Source organism: Thermobia domestica, chromosome 1 (genome assembly GCF_964235325.1).
Source record: "Thermobia domestica chromosome 1, izTheDome1.hap1.1, whole genome shotgun sequence".
NCBI classification, from domain to species: Eukaryota; Metazoa; Arthropoda; class Insecta; order Zygentoma; family Lepismatidae; genus Thermobia; species Thermobia domestica.
The window spans coordinates 188,553,681-188,572,256 of record NC_137454.1 but is presented as its reverse complement, the minus strand read 5'-3'; the positions used below and the strand labels follow the sequence as shown (position 1 = coordinate 188,572,256).

Here is an 18,576-nt window from a genome sequence, read left to right as displayed (position 1 = left end):
TCACTCATATCACAGATGCTTAAAGGCATTTTAAAAATTCAAATTTAATTCAAATGCACTGCTAGTTATTGGTGCACCCCCTTTCAGAAGATCATGGATGAGGGCCTGTATATATATATATGCGAGAGAAAGAAAGAAAGAAAGAGAGAGAGAGAGAGGAGGGGAGAGAAGGCTACATACATGAACGGGGAGGCTTGAGGAACGTGTAAGAAAAACATGTGTGTTGTACGTGCAATGCGAAAAAAAATATCATAAATTTATTTCGGAAGGGGTATGAGCCCGATAGCCACCACCTAAATACGCCACTGTACATTAGTCAATCGTTTCCATATTATCTAACACAACAACGAAACAAATGTTGACTACACTTACCTAAGTCTCGTCTCGATTAATAGATGTCTATTTCGGTCTCGGTCTGGTGTATGTTATGTAAAAGTGCGTCTCGGCCTCGGTACCAAACCCTAATAATGATTTACCACCTGTTAGCATCCTCCCACAAACTATTGTTTGCTGACAATCTAAAAATCTATCGCAATATCTCCACGGAATTAGACACTTTTTTTTTTTTTTTTTTTTGCAAAGCGACATAAATTCTATTTTCCAATGATGTGAGTCAAACAAGTTGTTAAATATTCAAAAATGCAATGTAGTATCATACACCTGGAAAATGAACTATGTACGCAATGTGTACACTATTAACAAACACCAATTGAGATTATATAACCGACCTTGGAGTCACTCTACAGTCAAACCTATCATTCGATATTCATTTCAACAGAGTAAGGAGACTAATTTTTCCGAAAATCATCAGCGTTTTACTGACTCTAAGAATGACGTGTAAATAACCTCAACAACAATTGATTTATGAGTGTGTTAACCCAGTATTTGAAAACTACGTAATTAATTAACATCCTTCGAGAAAATTACTTGAAAGAATTATGTAATAAAGAAAATGATAATCAAATGAAATATTTTAATTTAACGTCGCACTCGTATACCGGCAAGGCTAAAGGAGACGGTTATAATTAGAAATGAAGGTAATGGTGAAATGTATCGTAGGAGGGAACGAAATAATACCAAGAAAACCCACACGTACGGTGTTTATCCACCACAAAATCTACTTCACTAGATCTGGGATCGAACAAGTGAGCTGAAGTGCCAGTGGTGAACGCTCTACCACTGAGCCACCGCGGCCCCCTTCACAGAACGTCTTAGAATATAGTTTTGAATGTTGAAATACCTGATTTGAGGAGAGAACACTACCTGAATTTTTAGCTCCGTAATAATATTTATAATGAACACAAAATTTGATGCTTTTATGCGATTCTCAGGTGCACTTTTATCATAAAACAGACCGATGTTGCAGGTCTTATACCTAGCTTCGGTATCGGTTTTCGATTACGGACACTGACTGCAAGCACCCAAAGATAATAATACTAATATAATAATAATAATAATAATAATAATAATAATAATAATAATAATAATAATAATAATAATAATAATAATAATAATAATAATAATTATTATTATTATTATTATTATTATTATTATTATTATTATGTTCACCATCTTTCTTCCTAGCACGATAAAGGACTAAATTAGACACTCTTGTGACACGAATGAGCTATTAAAAAAATAGAACTATGATAAGTGATAGGAGTAAATAGTATTCTTCTCTCTCTTCTTTATGTATATCGTTTAGTGCTCTTAATATGTTTACTATTTTATTTTTGGATAGAAAGTACACCTCCGGAATATGTCATACGTATTCTCATGAGAATTTCGTGAAACCAGAATTGCTGAAAACTGAAGACCAGATGGTACAGGCTTGATCACATCTACGTGACATTATCGAAAGATTCGTTCTGCATAATGGTACGAAGGGGTAAACTTTGTGTACTGCAATTTTTTTCCTAATTTGTTCGTTGTTTTGTATTATATGTATAGGATCAGTATGATATTTATTTTTCTGATCATTGAAACAATAGAGTCGCCCGTGTGTGTGAATGTGGGTGTGCTAAAGCGCAAAAGTAAAAGATTTGTTTAAGGAACATCAAATTCATGTCACGGTGCGAGTAAAATTGTAGCAAAGCGAAATTACCTGCTGTCTTCTCACGGTCAGTTCGCAGCAGGAATCCGTGGTACTAGACCCTTTGTTTTATTGTGTTTTTGCCGACTTTTATCTCTTCCTTTCCAGCTTAGATGTATGCAAAGTTCGTCAATCTTGATATGAGTCAGTGAGAGAATTGTGCGTGAGGGAGCCTGATCAATAGGGAAAATGAATGAATTACAAAGCATAATACAATATATGAGAATGTCAGAATTTCCTGTTTACAGCCGATTTGAAATAACAATTCCCGCCAACTGTCATCACTGCTCTTGAATCAGGAAACCCAGTAGATGTAAGTTGTTGGCGAAAGAAGGGTGGAATAAGGATCTATCCATTCAATGTAATCTCTTGAAAATTACAGATGTTTATTCCTTTTTATGTGAACCGCATACATTGATGTCTATGCTGTCTATTCAAATTCATTTTCTACATTTGCACATTTGGTTGGTAGATTTATGGAACTATACATTCCTTTTTCCCCTTCTTTATAAAATATCTCTTTCGGAGAAGTTAAAGGAAATTTATGCCACCTGACCGTGTGATTCAAGTAGTAAAATGCTCGATGCTAATCACTTTTGACCACACCCCACTACACTCAATTTCTTTGCCGGTCAGTTTTTCCATATTTAAATCACCAAGCTGTGGGAAAGAGTTGTTTTTTTCTTCTTTTATTTTGCTTCTTGAGGATGGAACAACATGAGTGTTTGGTGAATTCTCAACACATACTTATATCTAGTTTTATTACATGAATGAGAGAAAAGATGTATAAGCACTTCTGCACATTAAATAATAGTTTTGAATGAAACTTAATATTATTCTTCGTGCGTTATACTGTATTGACTGATAACCAGGCCCGCAACCAGAGGGGTGCTAGGGGGCCTGGTCCCCTAGACTTTTCATGGCCCCTCCAGACATCAATACAAAAAACCCAATTTAGATATTTGTAAGAGAATTTTTAATGACTTGGCACCCCCTAACATACTCATGGCCACCCCAAAGCTCTGTGGCTGGTTTCGGGCTTGCTGATAACTCTACCGTAAATTGAAATTATCATGAACGCATTTCATTCTACCATGGACGCATGATTTTACGATTCTATAGTTACCTCTTAGGGTTGTTTCGATAATCGAGTAATCGATAACAAAAAATTTCTAAACCGTTTCGTGGTTAAAAATTATAATTTTATCTCATTATCGAACTTTCGAAATTCTCGAAATGTTAAACATTTGAAGTGTTCGAGATTTTAGAAATTTTCAAGTTACTCGGCTCGAGACTCTGGAAATGTTTGAGACACTCGAAGTGTTCGAGACTCTCTAAATGTTCGAGACACTGGAAGTGTTCCAGATTCTAGACATTTTCAAGACACTCGAAGTGTTGAATATTCTGGAAATGCTTGAGACACTCGAAGTGTTCGAGACTCGAAATTTTCAATACACTCTAAGTGTTCGAGGCTCGAAATGTTCGAGACACTTGAAGTGTTCGAGACTATGGAAATGTATTAAACACTTTAATGGCTCGAGACTCTCGAAATGTTCGAGACATTCTAAGTGTTCGATATTCTCTAAATTTTCAATACACTTCAAGTGTTCGAGGCACTTGAAGTGTTCGAGACTCTGTAAATGTTTCAGACACTCTAAGTGTTCGAAACTGTCGAAGTGTTCAAGACACTCGAAGTGTTCGAGATTCTGTAAATTTTCAATGCACTTGAAGTGTTCGAGACTCGAACTGTTCGAGGCACTGGAAGTGTTCGAGACTATATAAATGTTTGAGACACTCTAAGTGTTCGATACTCTCGAAATATTCTTGAGTGTCGGATTGTTTGAAACAGGCTCGTAGCCAGGGAGGTGCAAGAGGGGGCACTGCCCCACATAAATCACGTTTTTTTCCTCTAAAAATAACGCTGAAGAGAATTTTGAAAGTGACTCAAAACCAGTGAAATTCTTCCGATTATATTTACCAAATTAAATTCAACTTTACGAATTCTACTCATTTCTGTGTAAAATCAAGTGTTTCTTGCTAGATGCACCAAATATCTTTCACTGCCTTTACCAATTTCAAGAATTTCAAACAGTACCCTATTATTGCAACCAAGACAAGCATCCAAGGATACCAGGTGCACCTCCAATCAACAATATCATAGTCCATAATGTTAGTTGTGAATAGTAATAAACAGCAGTGTCCCGCTTATTTTGGAAGGTAGAAAATTGAGTGCAAACGTTGAATAAAGCATATATTTCTATTTTGAATTTTTATAATCTAAAATTGATTTAATATAATTTTGTTCTAATGTTAAAAAAATAAATACTTCCATTTTCATTATTAATATGAAACAAAGTACCTCGCAAATAGTTTGTATTATGCACACAAAAATGAAACAAAAATTTACTTTTGCGATAATTTAAAAATAGAAATAATAAATAAAAAATAAACGCACGTTTCAAGTATTCCGGCTAGGTTGACGTCAAGTTGGCCGGGACATAATCTTGAAATTGTAAATTTGAATAATATGAATATGCCAATCGTTCCTGCTTCATTTCTGCTGTAAACTGCTCGAATTTGAACGTTATTGCTAAGTAAATAATGCTGTTATTTCTATAATTACGTATTAATGTTAGGGGAGTCGGGAAATTGGACAAAATTGCTAAATTTGAAAATCTGACTACGGAAATCGTTTCTGGTGTGTTGCTGATGGACACTACTCGTATTTATTTGTTACTGTTAGATAAATAACGCCGTTATTAAAGTTTCTATTATAACCTATTAACTTTAAGTGAGCTGGGACATAGAAGCACAATTACTAAATTGTCAATCTGACTTTGCAAATCGTATTTGTTTTGCTCTCCACAGAAACTGCCCGAATTTAGACTTGGTGCTAGATAAACAACGCTGTTGTTGTAGTTTTTATTTTCAGTATTTGTGTTAAGTGAGCCGAAATGTAAGAGCAAATTTACTAAATTTGATAATCTGACTACGTGAAGATTTACTTCTATGTTCCTGTTAAAAAGTGCTCGAATTTGAACGTTACTGTAGATAAATAACGCCGTTATTCATGTTTCAAATTACCCTGTCAACTTGATGTCAAGTTAACAGGAACATAATCTTAAAAATCACAAAATTGAATAATATAAGTTTGCCTACCGTTCTGCTGAAAACTACTCAAATTTGAATTCTATTGCCAGGTTAATAACGCCATTATTCATATTTCTATTATCATGTATAAACGTTAAGTGAGCCGAGATATAGGGGCAAAATTACTAAATTTGGCAATCTAACTAAGCGAATCTTTGCAGTTACGTTCCTGCAGATAACTGCTGGAATGTGAACGTTATTGCTATGTAAATAACGATGTTATTAACATTCCAAATGTCCTGGCCACCAACGTTTGAGGAAACAAGAGGAAGTAAGAAGAAGTAAGAGGACCCAAGTAGCGAATCTCTGATGATTTTTGGCCATATCGAGTTAGGGGGATGAAGATAGGTAACTTCAGATCCTCTATATTATAAGATCCTTGGATAGCACTAACGCGGTTCGTAGTACATTTTGCAGTGTCTGTGGGGTGTATAGTACATTAATAATAAGTTTGGATATTTTTTGTTGATAGGAATAGCATTTTCCAGAAGAACAGAATTATTCGTCACTGCAATAATAATAATAATAATAATAATAATAATAATAATAATAATAATAATAATAATAATAATAATAATAATAATAATAATAATGTTTCCACTATAGATTTCTTTTCTTATAGGTTAATTCTCATTTTCTTCCTTTTTCTCAAAAATTTGAAATTGTGGGTTAACTTTGTCTTTCAACGCCCCTCAATTTGAAGTGTAGAAACGAAGCACTAACGTTAGGATTTGTAATACTAAGAAAAAGTAAAGAAGTACTGACCATGATATTACCTGTATATGTGATTGTTAATCCTAATATGCGATGAATCTGATTCTTGGACGTGTTTAAGTAAATAGCTAAAATCTAATGTCTCAATTTTTCCATACTATAACTGTGTCCATACCCCTACTTTACCAATCTCGATTGTCATTAATTTTTAGTTTCATTCGAGCGTTTTGTACATTTTTAATATTTTAAAAGGTATTAAAAAGCCTTTTATTTCTGCGGGTATCAGATAAACAAATAAAAATTCGATATAAAACAAATTGTTAAAGAGAACGCTTTTAATCTACATTCATCGTAGGAAGACTAATTACATTGGACACACCTTGCGAAGAAACTGTATGTAAGAAACGCAATAGAGGGAAACATGGAAGGAATGAGAGGAGTAGGAAGAAGAAGATTGCAACTGGTCGAAGATTTAAGAAACGGAAGAACGTTTTGGGAGTTGAAAGAGGAAGCTGAAGATCAAGAAAGGTGGAGGAAACATTTCGAGACATATTTAGGAAAGCGGCAATTCTGGCTTGACGTCAAAGGAATATCGCCACTTTAATTCGTTAAGAACTTTACATGGGTTACAGTACTAACGTTGTGCTTGCAGTACTAACCAGTACTAACATAGTACTAACGATTGACATCACTTTTGTATACTTTGGACAATGTTTAAAAAATTGGCGATTCTGGCTTGACGTCAAGTGAATATCGCCACTTTAATTCGCTAATAACTTTACATGGGTGATAGTACTAACGTTGTGCGTGCAGTACTAACCAGTACTAACGTAGAACTAACGATTGACATCACTTTTGTATATTTTGGACAATATTTACGAAAGTGGCGATTCTGGCTTGACGTCAAGTGAATATCGCCATTTTAATTCGTTAATAACTTTACAGGGGTAAGAGTACTAACGTTGTGCTTGGAGTACTAACCAGTACTAACGTAGTACTAACGATTGACATCACTTTTGTATACTTTGGACAATATTTACAAAAGTGGCGATTCTGGCTTGACGTCAAGTGAATATCGCCACTTTAATTCGTTAATAACTTTACGTGGGTGAGAGTACTAACGTTGTGCTTGGAGTACTAACCAGTACTAACGTAGTACTAACGATTGACATCACTTTTGTATACTTTGGACAATGTTTACAAAAGTGGCGATTCTGGCTTGACGTCAAGTGAATATCGCCACTTTAATTCGCTAATAACTTTACATGGGTGATAGTGCTAACGTTGTGCGTGCAGTACTAACCAGTACTAACGTAGTACTAATGATTGACATCACTTTTGTATACTTTGGACAATATTTACAGAAGTGGCAATTCTGGCTTGACGTCAAGTGAATATCGCCACTTTAATTCGCTAATAACTTTACATGGGTGAGAGTACTAACGTTGTGCTTGGAGTACTAACCAGTACTAACGTAGTACTAACGATTGACATCACTTTTGTATACTTTGGAGAAGATTTACAAAAGTGGCGATTCTGGCTTGACGTCAAGTGAATATCGCCACTTTAATTCGCTAATAACTTTACATGGGTGAGAGTACTAACGTTGTGCTTGGAGTACTAACCAGTACTAACGTAGTACTAACGATTGACACCACTTTTGTATACTTTGGACAATATTTACAAAAGTGGCGATTCTGGCTTGACGTCAAGTGAATATCGCCATTTTAATTCGTTAATAACTTTACAGGGGTAAGAGTACTAACGTTGTGCTTGGAGTACTAACCAGTACTAACGTAGTACTAATGATTGACATCACTTTTGTATACTTTGGACAATATTTAGAAAAGTGGCGATTTTGGCTTGACGTCAAGTGAATATCGCCACTTTAATTCGCTAATAACTTTACATGGGTGAGAGTACTAACGTTGTGCTTGGAGTACTAACCAGTACTAACGTAGTACTAACGATTGACATCACTTTTGTATACTTTGGAGAAGATTTACAAAAGTGGCGATTCTGGCTTGACGTCAAGTGAATATCGCCATTTTAATTCGCTAATAACTTTACATGGGTGAGAGTACTAACGTTGTGCTTGGAGTACTAACCAGTACTAACGTAGTACTAACGATTGACACCACTTTTGTATACTTTGGAGAAGATTTACAAAAGTGGCGATTCTGGCTTGACGTCAAGTGAATATCGCCATTTTAATTCGTTAATAACTTTACAGGGGTAAGAGTACTAACGTTGTGCTTGGAGTACTAACCAGTACTAACGTAGTACTAACGATTAGTATATTTTTTATTTAATTATTAGTAAGTGGCGATTTTGACTTGACAAACGTGGAGTGTGCCACTCCGCGCTTTGACGTTTCGTTTCAGGGTCGTACTGGAACACCCACGACTCGTCACCTGTTATGACGTCATCTTCAAAGTTAGGGTCACTGTTCATGAGGTTCAACAGTTCCTGACAACAATCAACACGTCGTTGCTTTTGTTCGTCAGTCAACACTCGCGGCACCAGTTTCGCACAGATTTTTCTCATTCCCAATTGTTCCGTCACAATCTTGTGCACTGTTGTGTGGTTCATATCGAGTTCATCAGCAATCAATCTCAACGATAATCGACGGTCTGAGTTCAGGAGATCCCTCACTTTTGCCACAGTTTCGTCCGTAGTCACTGTTGTCGGGCGTCCAGCCCTCTCCAGATCCTCAACGCTTTCCCGGCCGTTCCGGAACGCACTGTGCCAACGAAACACCTGGGCTTTGGATAGGGCTTCCTCTTTGTAGGCCTCCGTGATGAGAGAAAGCGTCTGAGTAGCCGTTTTCCCCAGGCGAACGCAAAATTTGATCGCATAACGCTGTTCGATGGAACCCTCCATGTTTGTTGATTTTCCGCCGTGACAAGAATGTTCACAAGGGCTTTGTCCAAGGCTTGTCCGCGCTCCACTAAGGCTCGGAGCCAACTGACGCGCGGTGCGTTGCTTTGCTCGGACCCCCCCCTACATCCTCCATCACCGACAAACCCGCTCCAGCGACACGCGCGCCGCGGCGCGGCGAGTCTCATTACTTATCATACAGACCTTGTATACGCCATTGTTTCTATAATATAAAATGGGATATGTTCAGCCACCGTTAAACTCTCCGTTACCAGTGAAGATTTTAACGTATTGATTTCATTAATAGCTACGTTAACGGCCGAGATAATCGCTCTTGTCTGTCTAAAAAAATCAAAAATTCGCTTTCACTTAAGAGTTATCGTGCGCAGTAACAGACATGCATATGGAAGTACTAACATTTTAATCTTATTAGATCCAGTTAGTATGATCCTATTAAGCAAATGTTGCCAATGTACGATCTTACGAACACGATACAATTTGATTGCCACAGAGTAGGCCTAGTGGCAAGAATTCATTTCACAATCTTAAAGAGGATTAAAGTATGACTGTCGTATTGACTAAGTTTCCACTTCCCTGGTCATTGGATTGGGGGTCGGAGTTCAGTAGAATGGCCACCTAGATCACCTGACCACATCCTCTCTCTTTTATCGCTTAGAGTAATGACCAGAAAAAATCTAGCACAGACAGTACCTTCAACAACGCACAATAGTCTCGGTGTTTGGCTTCATAACACCAGGTGCTATCTATTGTGTGTTAGAACTCCACTGAAAGTCGTGACCGTTTTTCACTGTCCTCGAAGTTTTGTGTTCATGTCCCTGTCCTAGTAGGCTAAGTAGAATACTGAATAAGATTACGTAGAAGATGATGGAGACAAATGATGTTGTTAGAGCGAATTTTAAATAAAGTTAGAGCTCTTGTTTCACAACCGGCAGGCTCTGGATTCGTATCTCTCTGCAGGCCATTTTGACTAAGAATTCACAGAGTTTTTTTTCTTTTTAAGTCTAACCAAAGGTATGCCGAAGAGGTATTTTTAACACTTGTTAGTCAATATAAAAAATTCTAAACAAATGAGGAAATTTTAAACATTCTTGTGATCAACGGAACGTATCAAGTTATCGACACCATTCAGTATGAGTTAAGCTGTTTGACCCCTAATGAAATTGTTTGGTTTTTTTTTTTTTTTTTTTTTCAGACTCCTCAGAGTTCTGCGGGTTTCACACCCAATTGAATGTTCACACCTTCTGGTCGATCATTAGTTGCTTTTTTTATGTTGTATGGACAGGGAATATAATGTATCCCTCTCCAAATAAAGGATACGGTTTATTAACTCCTATCTCACCTTCATCAGTTAACTATTCCTATCTCAGAAAGTAGGAAAACATAACCTTTCCACAGATTCAAATATACGGAAATCATATTTGTCTCTCTTGGTGCGCTATAGCTTCGATGCCAAAAGCGACGCTAAACTCAAAAATCTAACCCAATCCATCGGTGCTTGCAGGATACAGGAAATCATGGTTATGTTCTTTGATAAACATTATATGATTGTGTACGAACCTACACAATCCCATTCTTCTGTATGATCTAGGTTTTCCTTCTAGCCGGAAATAAAGATACGGGGTAAAAAATTGAGTAAGTAGAAGTGCCTAGAAAATCTGTACGATACATACGAGGAGGTATCAAAAAGTTCGTGCAATCACTTAGAAGGTGAGGAACTACGAGACTCTCAGACATGCATTTTATAGTTTGGTCCTTATATGTTAACTATGCAAATTCTGAACTCGTTAGAATAACTATTTCTTCCTTTCCTTTTTTTCCCCAGATAAATCACTGAAAGTGCGATGATGACAAACTTGAGGCACGGAGTGTCGTTAAGTTCCTCTATGATCAGCGGAAATCAGCAAAGCAGATCCACGAAGAGATTAAAGAAGTCTATGGGGATGAAAGCCCATCCTATGAGATGGTATCCAAGACGGACATGTGATAACAGAGGATACTTATGGATCTGAAAAACCATCTTTCACTGATGATACCACCTTGACAGAGAAAGTCGAAATTATAATGGAAGACAGAAGAATAACCATTGTGTGAGTTATATGAAGAAAGAAGAAAAAAAAACGAACTCAATTAAGCCAAGAAACATCCGATCATCGACACGACTGCTCTCGTTGATTGGTTACTCACGTTTCCGTCATGAATGTTGGCTGAAAACACTGCGATCTTATTTGGCGGAGCGAGAGGATTAGGAGTGGCAGAACTGCGACGTATGACTTCACGATTTTGTTGTGTATGCAGATCCTTTATTTTATAACATCCTTGGTTTTGACAGTAGGGATGACGTCAGCTTTCTGAGGTTGAACTGTATTTTCAAAGCCAAACTGCATACTTTCACAAAACTGGCTTATGGAAAGGGAAGAATCTGGCGAAAATGTGTCGCTAGGCACGGTGACTACGTACAGAAGGATTAATATCATCATAGTGACAAAGTTATCCAGAGTGAATTTCTTCTAGGTGATCGCACGAACTTTTTGATATCTCCTCGTACGTACAAAGATAAGGAAAATGTATGCGCTTCCTAGGGTCACCTGACTCCAATGCAATACAGAAAAACTGCATCACAATGCTCCTCTCCCGTGGCAAGAGTAACACCAGAAAAGCCACTTTAGGCGGAATTGATGGATTTTCCTTCTAAATGCGCTTGATTTTTCACTTTGTATGTAAACACGAACTGACTGACATTTAAAAACTAGCATTCTGGCTATTGAGATCACGAAGTATACAAATAAATGAATAAGTTAATTTGTTTAACTTTTTTATGGTCGATCAAAAGCTAAAAAGAAAAAAATCAATTTTACTTCCCACGATTATGTTCTGTAGACTGGAAAAGCCGGATGATTGATGAAAACGAATAGGAGGAATGTGAATGTGAGATTAAACGAGAGAAATCGGAGAAAACCCACAGCCACGATGTTGTCAATCACAAACTCACACGGTCTAGGATCGAACCGGGGACTCCTAGCGCTAGGGGTGAGTGTTCTACCACGAAGCCACCGTGGTCCTTTAAGAAAAAAGAAAAGAAAGGAATAACAAAAACACAAAAATCTCAACTGTGTTTATAAAGTAGATTTTCTTTTTGACTAAAAAGTTAAGCTTGAAGTATTTATTAATCAAGAACTCAATCATAAGCCAATTAAGAATCAAACATTTTTTAAAAAAAAGAACCGGAAATAAAAAGATAGTCACAAAAAGCTTGTAACTAACAATATAGAAACAAAATTGAAAAATTTTAAATGTGTTCATACCTTACATGTCGCTGTTCTCTTCCTGACAGTAATGAAAATTAAAATAGCCCTCGGGAGAAGGAGAGAAACTTGTACGTACGAGAATCACAGAATTGTAAATTAAAGCGTCAAATATAGTAGCCTCCTGCTGTATGTGTATATTTGTAGCTTAAGTGACCTGAATATCTAAGCGGTGTATCTAATAACATTATCTATGGCTATCTCAGAAAATCTAAAGAATTCTTTTGTAAATTATCGTTCCAGCCAATCACTGTTTTTTAATGTAAAGGCTTTATACACTTCCAGAAAATGTTGACAAATATGTATGACATCACTATACGTACATCGTTTTGTGACCAGCACTAACTACGCATTTCTTTCGTAGTACCGTTAGAAGGTGAATGACATTTCCAGGAAAATCGAATATTAAATTCTGTTAATATTCAGAATATTTAGTTTATTTTATGTTCGACGCAGTTACGAAGAGTTATCCGGTAGGGAGTTGACAACATGAGTCCTGACATGTTGCAAAGTAGCATATGACATTCTTTCATGTGGAGAACTTTGACATCCACTTCTAAGAAAAGACTACGCACTTCTGTCGACAAATCATTATGAATATTAATTGCAATTTCTCCTCACACCAAAGTTAACCTGTTTTACTAATCTGTGGTTTTCCACATATCCATTATAACATTTTTACCTATTTTACTATCTTTTCTTTTCTTTTCTTTTCTTTCTTTCTTTTTTTTTTTTTTTTTTTGTTCAACCTTCTTTTAAACTATGTGAATTAGAACGTTGTTTCTGTAATCAAATCTGCTTATCATTCAGCTTTACAGTTCTTTCATATCTGAGAACCTTGTGCGTTCATAGTGCTGCTCAGGAGATAATATACATTTTTTTTCGTCTGGAAACAAGATGAAAGTGCAAACGCGAAATACATTTTTAAATTCGAGGTGGGACAGTTCCCGCGGTGGCTCAGTTCTGTTGCGTTGGGTCCCTGGTTCGATCCCAGCTTGCGCCAAGTGGATATTGTGGTAGACAAACACCCTGTGCATGGGTTTTCTCGGGGATCTCCCGTTTCCTCCCATGTTCTTACCACTTAATTCATTTCTTATCATCACCGTCTCCTTTAGTCCATCCTGCATAATCGTAGGACGTAAAACTTACAGATTTCATTTTGAGCCGAGGCGGGAAACATGACAATTCCTGTCTGTTCTCGGCACCAGACGAGAAATTTCTCGAGTCTTGTGGGCAACACTAGTTCACTCAAATCTACGATCTCAAACAGTTATCGTGTTGCATAATTTACAGTATAAGGATCATAAATCGATATACTGATTGTACGAACACAAAGAAGAACATTTATCAACGTTTGCAAATACACAATATATTTTAATAATGCTTATTGTTTAAATGGTAATTGTATCGCACTCTTTCGTGACTCGGAAGGATTCTCCTCTAGATGAAATTTAAAAAAAAAAAGGAAAAAATATAATAGGAACTAAATTTTGAACATAAATTTGGAAAAAAAAGACGAGAAATTTTCCAGTCGAAACGAGTAAAGCTTTTCAAGAATCGAGACAATACGAGAAAGAATTCTCCCAGAATCAATTTCCCAGAATAAAGCTGAATGATACATACATTTGAATACAAAAATAAATTGATCTAATAAGTTATTAATGAAAATTTAGATATTTGGAATATAAATCAATATACTTGTTAGATATGGCAATTTGGCATGGAAAGAGACGTCCTTTGCCTCTGCACATTGTTCGCATCCAAATTTGTCTGAATTAATGATAGATTATCTATGCTAATGTTATAAAATAATGCATGTTTGTCATCAGATTTTCGCATAGAAAGGAGTCATCCAAAGCCACCGAATTTTGTACATGAATACATTTTTATCAGATCTAATCACGTACAAAGCCGTTTTTCTTTTGACTTTCCACACGAGGGGAAATTTCGGAGGTCAAAATTGATAGGATAATGTATGTACAGTGTACCATAGTGTCTCTGAGATAGCCAATTCCATTGTATTGTAGATTGCATTGTCGTTATGCATATCACGCGTTTCTTTAATTTCAAAGATATTGCGTAAACATTATTCTCCATTTGCGAAGAATGGGCACCTTTTGCTAGTATTTCATAAATCACATAACTTCTAACTGTCAAATTTCGCACTTTACGTCAGGCAGCTGAAACAGAAGCAGCTCTTCCCTTTTAAAAAATCTTAGCGATCACCTAGGATTTTCAATTAACAATCCCACGAAATTTAATATTACTCGATATCAGTTAGCCAGTCAATCAACCAACGATATTGTGCACATACATGTTTGTGTTTATAAATAAATGTTCTACCTGAGATTTAAGTTTTTTTTTTTTTTTTGGATAGTATAATTTCGACATCGATAATAAAATTTAATGGGGGGGGGGGTTTGAATGTTACGACCAAACTGTATTATTTTTTCTTTCTTTGTTTTTTTTTCTTTGTTGTACTTTCATGCTCTTCCCGCTCGTATATTGGCTAACATGGACATGAACCTTTATTTCACTTTGTCCCGCACTCAATTTCCAAGACATGCCAAAGATACCTCGCGGTCGAGGTCGAGGTTTAAGTTGCGGTCGTTACCTCGATGTTTAGGTCGCGATGGATGAAGGGTGCACATAGCAAAGAGGTCGCGTTGAGGAGAAACATTGCTGTGATGTGTGTGTAAAATTATTCCGTCAGTGTCACTGTCAAACCACATTTTGAAATTAAAACGACTAAACAGTTTATAAATAGGGATGAATACGAGACGAGACATGAAAAATGTCAGTGTCGTCTCGTGTTTCGCAAAAATATTTGAGTCTTATCTCTTGTCCATCCCTATCAATAAATCAAAGACTTTTTATCTTGTTTTAATTGCAATTTCAATTTCAAGTGCCCTCTTTCAGCACCCGGAAGAGAAAATTATTTTCCAGTAAAATCAAAAGCAGGTATGTTTTCAGATTTTGGAATGGAGACGCTATTAACTTCAAGTGAAGTTTCATCGCTGAAATTCCATAATTCAACATTGCCTTCCTATGGATACGTGCCGTCTTTACAGTTGTTTATTTACCTTATATCAGTAACGGATTTAGAAAAAAAAATATTAATCTCGGAATTGGGGACGGAGACGAAGATTTTAAGCATAGGTATGATTAACACTAGCTTCTTCTTCTTCTTTTTTTTAGAAATTCCGGAATTTTGGGGGCTTCAGACCAAAAGCCCCCCTTCCCATAACTAGCTTATGTAATAATAAGCTACAGTATAATTTGCAAATGCATATGAATAACTTATCTGACATTCCCATTTGAGTTGCCATTTTTTCTATCTTTATTTAAAACGTGCCTATTATGATGTTTTTTGTGCCTCTTATCCCTTATTCCTGGAACATTCCCAACTACTTCTATTAATATGTATTTCATAATCAACTTTAACAGTGCAGCAAAACCTCTCGAGCATAGACACACACAATCTTTTGCAGACGAATGCAGATTTTATTCCGTTCAGCGCTTCAGGGAGATCCAATGGAAACACGAGTCACAGCGATGCTTCCGTTGAACATCGATGTAAAAATAAACTCGGCTATTTATAATCGCGACCACTAATTCACCATGGCGGCGACCTCTAGGTTGCGATGTAGCGCGCTTAGCCATTTGAATCCATGGGTTTGTGCCATCATCGAGGCAGCGACTGCGACGAGCGCATTACCGTGCTTCGAATTGCACTTTAAACTGTAACTCAGTGTCTCATGTAGCCTCAGTGCTGAAAAATGACGCTAAAACTTCAACAAACGCTTAAGATGCTGGGCCATACGTATGCGCACGAAACGGGACGAGATTTAAGGTTGTCTCGTCTTTCCTCGAGATAATGATGTCTCGTCTCGAGTACGCGACTTTTACGAGTCGTTTCCTCTCGTATCGAAAATTAGAGTCGATACAGGCAATTGTTTTCTTTCATTTCTGTTTCGAGACGAGATTCGAGACTTGTCCCGTCTCGTGCATATCCCTGTCAGGTCAACACTGAAAACTTTTTCTTCCAACAGGAAACTGGAACCATATGCGTTGAACATTGGTCTACATAGGAGTACATTGCTTATAAGTACTAAAATATGAAGCCAGGAAGAGAAGAAACGAATTTATTTGATCACTAGCCAGAGAATTGTAATGAAAAGGAGAAAACGAGAAGTGAAAGCGAATAGTGCGTGAAAGGGAAAAAAAGTAAGAAGAATATTGCTGCATTTCAGTTGTCATGAACTAGCTTTTTATGTCTTGTGGTCATGAGGCATTTGGTCTGGGGGACTTGGCACTTGAACAGTCTCCAGTCTACTTGGTCGGGAGGTCAGTGCTTCATGGAACTGGGAGTCATGCCAATTGCTCCATTCCTTAGCGTTCTACAAACAAAGTAAAGGTGACCGGGATTTCTAACCACTCACGTAATTCTACAAAAGGTCAATTTGATTGACTGTTTCTTGGACTCATGTAACTACTACCGGTATATCATCGCCAATTTGTATGATTTAATATCTGCTAAGATAGTTTCTTTTTTATAACAACAGGTCCACAATATGGTAATCGTATTTATCGTGTACTGTACTGTACTGTAATGTAATGTACTGTAGCAACAAACAAATAATATGGTATACTGAGTACTTTTTACTAGATGTTATGGATATTGAGAATTCTTTTCTCCTTTGCATTATAATCCAGCATGTTTAATTCTAAATACAGTTACACATTCTTAAGTTATATTTACATATTAAGTAATTTTGGTGTGTGTACAATTGCATTGATATAAATACTTCCAACTTGCAAATTTGGATTATTTTGCGTGTTTGATGTATACCAATGGGAATCGATGTGTTTCTATCGATCTTAATATGCTACTATTGATGTAATATTAGTAAAATTGCTCTCTTGAATTTAATATAAAAATACTACTGCTGCTCTCACTCAGATTCAATTTGTTGACCAGCCATGTGATTTAAGGTGGTGTTGGTGCGGCAGGGTAACAAGAGAAATTTGTTTGTCCTTACAAGCTGATGCACATGCTGTATATGAATTCCATAAGAACGATCCATGAAATACATAGTTTGTTATACAATTTAATCGAAGGTATGAAGGTATATAGATAGGTATGAAGCCTTATCGGTGTGCTATAATCATTGCTCTAAACGACTTCTGACCTAAGTGTCAATTTTCAAAAGTTCTATTAAAAATAAGCAAACATGTCTCAATAAATAAGGTTTCTAATGTGCGTACATAAAAAAAAATGTGGAAAATTTCGTGTTTAAAGAATCTTTGCTAAATCAGTTTGAAAATTATAAAGGATAGTTTTTGCTTGATCTAAATATTATGTTTCAGAAACGTTCGAATCTGTATATGAAATTTTAGAAAGTAAAGTTGTCACGACATATTTTCCAGCAATGACTGAGCTGTCTTACAAAAGTCATGGCGATATTTGCTCAGATATATATATCCCATTTTGCAAGGTTTGCCCATATTTATTTCAAATGAAGATATCGTCTGCAGAATGCTAAGTAGATTACTTGGAAAAGAGTTTGATGCACTTTAGAGTTATCCTTGAATAACACATCGAGATCTGTCCTTCATCGCCAACCTAAGTCGTTACAACAACTAAGTTATGATCTGTGTCAAATTATTTTTCGGTGTCTTTTGTATTAGGATCAAACTTCATCCAACAAACTAGTTATACATGTTTAGCTTTTTACAATTACAAAAAAACGAGGATTTTTTACAAATAATGCAAACTAGTTTACTTCTTATACGTTTATTTTATTTTAGGCAGGCCTCCTTGCAGTTCTTCAATGCAGTCCATCTGCTTCTCAACAGCTCAGTGGTAAAGTCTTGGAAGACTCGAAATTCTATTTACAATATCACTTTTGTTCAGTTTTTAAATGACTCGATTAAACACTGTAGAATTCTTTTTACAAAGAAATATATTGTCCACCCATAGACTTTTTCAACTTGTCTGGTGGACTTACATCTTGACAGTATAGCGAGTGAGATAATACTTTCCACTTGTACAACTTCTGCAAATCGGTTACAATCTTCTTCCACGTGTAGGTATGTATTATGCGAAATGAGTGGCTTCTCCATGATCAAGTTCAGTCTATATTTCTGCATTTTTTTCTGTGAAATGTTTTGTATCCAGTCGCAACAACACTCTGCTGTAACAATTGTTCTGCATGAAATTGTATCTGTCATGATGATACTTGGTGACCATATGTAAAGATTGTCATTTAGTTTCACCTTTGTGCTCGTTGACTTAACACGTTCATCCCGACGTGCGCCACCGGTGGTACACGATCTTTCTTCGTGGCTATAAGTTGCCTTTGGGTTTTTAGTTAGAAAAGTAGAACAATGTTAAGGACTTTCTATGTTATTGCA

General features: G+C 36.4%; 1 long non-coding RNA gene across 1 annotated transcript in view; it reads left to right on the top strand.

Moving 5' to 3' along the window:
* Window positions 1–17,761, top strand: part of LOC145675928 (uncharacterized) — a 113,618-nt gene extending 95,857 nt beyond the window's left edge. The window contains exon 3 of the long non-coding RNA XR_014129249.1: window positions 16,212–17,761. This is a non-coding gene — a long non-coding RNA (uncharacterized LOC145675928). The remainder of the gene's footprint in view (window positions 1–16,211) is intronic.
* The last annotated feature ends 815 nt before the right edge of the window (window positions 17,762–18,576 follow it).